A 2500-nucleotide genomic window follows, 5' to 3' on the forward strand; every position below is an offset into this window, starting at 1 on the left:
ATATATATATATATATATATATATATATATACATATATACATATATATTGCCAAAGCCAGGTTAGAACATGTAACATGTTATTTCATGAGCTTCGAGGTATACAACCTCATCCGCAGGCTGAAAAAATTTTAGTCGAAGAAAGGAGGGTGACAATCAGTTACGTCAAAAACAGGATAAAAGTATAGTTACTTTTTTTTTTTTTAACGTTAGTTTAACCAGACCACTGATTAATATCAACTCTCCTAGGGCTGGCCATAGTATAGTTACTACTAAGCCAGATAAAGGTAGGGGTGTTGAATTGATGAATTGGTCCGAATATTTAGGCAAATTAATGAAAAACTCTGATAATACAAAGTTTAGGATCTTAAATGTAGATATTGTGAGTCACATTTTAAAATTAGAAGATAAATTAAACAGGGTGTCAAGAGGCCTGAAAGATAAGATTGGGGAAGTTACATATGGCTCACTATTTGCTTCTGGGTCTAAGCTTGGTTTTACTGTATGTATGGTCTACCTGAGTACATTAAATAAGGAACCCTTCAAGACCCAGTATTTCCTATATTGGCACTTTTAGTTATAATCTTTCAAAGGTTTTAGTTCCTGTTTTATACCCTCTAATTCTTAGTGAGTTTAATACTTCAAACTCTTCCAAATATGTCAAAGAATTATGTTCTTTCGATTTTAACCCAGATGTTGTAATGGCTAGTTTTGACGTAACCTCTTTTTCACGAATATCCCATTACAAAAATATGACATTATTTCTTAATAATATTTGTGAAAACCATATATGAACATTTGGGCTTAATAAAACACTTACAAAAATTGTTACAATTGGCTAATGCTGATGGTATTTTTACTTTTGATGGTAAATTATACAATCAAACTGATGGAGTTGCTATGGAAATTCCCTGGACCTGTATATGCAGATTGTTTCATGGGTTATTGTGCAAGGATTTGAATGTCTGAAGGCACTAGTGGTTTCAAACCTTTGTTTTATCGTAGGTATGTGGATGGCACTTTCCTTGTGTTTAAGGAACAATAACTCGTGGGTTTGTTTTATGAATATTTGAATTCTCGTCATCCAAACATTTCTTTTAATTCTGAGACCGAACAGGACAAAAAAGCTGTAATTTTTAGACGTTCAGATATACAGAAATAACGGCAAATTGAAAACTTCTGTTTACAGGAAAAGTACATTTGCTGGCTTGGGATTAAATTACCTCGGTTTTTCTCAAATGCTGTATAAACATAACTCAATATGTACTATGATAAATAAAGCTTACAATGTTTGTTGAGATTTTCAACTTTTTCATCAAGGCATGGTTTTCCTCCAGAATTATTTTACTGAAAACTCTGATCCCTTATTTGTATTTTACAAAATTCTGAAAAAATATCTTAAATGAGTTTTATCCCAGACGGTGTTATTACAGTACATCTGGTAAAGATGCAAAGTACATTCAGTTACCTTACCTTGGTCACAGTGGCTATATGGTCCGAAAAAAGTTACGAGAAATAATGAAGCAAAGCTTTCCTCAAATTAGTTTCCAATTTATTTTTGCTGACCCTTTCACTATTAGATCACTATTCTGCCCTAAAATGGAAGACTGCAGTATCTGCAAAAATACAAAACTGAGAAAAATGGTGAATACTGAAGTTTTTCCTTGCCTTACTAATGATTTTGCAGATACTGCAAATGGAACCCCCTAAATATTCGTACAAAGCACTGAAGAATCATTCTGAAACTGCAATAACATGTGTATTAGTGTTTCACGAGCCCAACACTTGGCATGTCTCCATTTAGAAAATGTTGCAGATACTGCAGTTTTCCATTTTGGGGCAGTATTGAGGGAGACACCCAATATTCCTGTGGACCCTAATTCGTGTCGTTTATTTGTTCCAGTGTGGTCTGCGATATGTGGGATCCAGTTCTCGCTGGCTCAGACACAGAATTTTGGAACACAGAGGTCTTTCTGTTAGAAGTAGGTTTCCTCTTCCAAAACCACCCTTTTAAGCCAAAGGGGAACAAGTTTGGCACAAGACCACCCCTTCACTGACCTGGATTTTAAAGTACTGTCTTTTTGTTCAAATAGACTGGACCTTCTAATTTCAGTCACTGGTTATTAGAGGATGAAACCGGAACTGAACTACAACTCGTCCGGTATTCAACTACCTATCTTGTGATTTCATAGCAGGTACGCAAATGGATCATTAGACATTTGGCTTCGTATGTGGTAGTTTGTTTACAGTTTACCTTATTTTTATGTTTGCTTCTTTTTTATTATTTTCGTATTTTTGTGAATCATTTTTAGTTTGTATCTGCCATTCTTTTTGTTTTGTTAGCTTTTTACCTAAGGTTTTAGTGAGACAATTCAATTTATTTTAATTTCAGTGATTCTCTCCCTTGTTAATTTTTCAGCCTGATGACGAGGTTTTATGCCTCGAAAGCTCGCGAAATAAAATATGCTCTACCTGGCTTTGGCAATATTATTTATCATCAAG

The 2500-nt window shown here is 34.2% G+C and overlaps 1 protein-coding gene across 19 annotated transcripts in view; it reads right to left on the reverse strand.

Moving 5' to 3' along the window:
- LOC136841815 (SH3 domain-containing kinase-binding protein 1-like) overlaps positions 1–2500 on the reverse strand; it is a 334418-nt gene that overhangs the window by 202497 nt on the left and 129421 nt on the right. The gene's annotated exons all lie outside the window — the stretch shown is intronic.

Source organism: Macrobrachium rosenbergii, chromosome 9 (genome assembly GCF_040412425.1).
Source record: "Macrobrachium rosenbergii isolate ZJJX-2024 chromosome 9, ASM4041242v1, whole genome shotgun sequence".
NCBI classification, from domain to species: Eukaryota; Metazoa; Arthropoda; class Malacostraca; order Decapoda; family Palaemonidae; genus Macrobrachium; species Macrobrachium rosenbergii.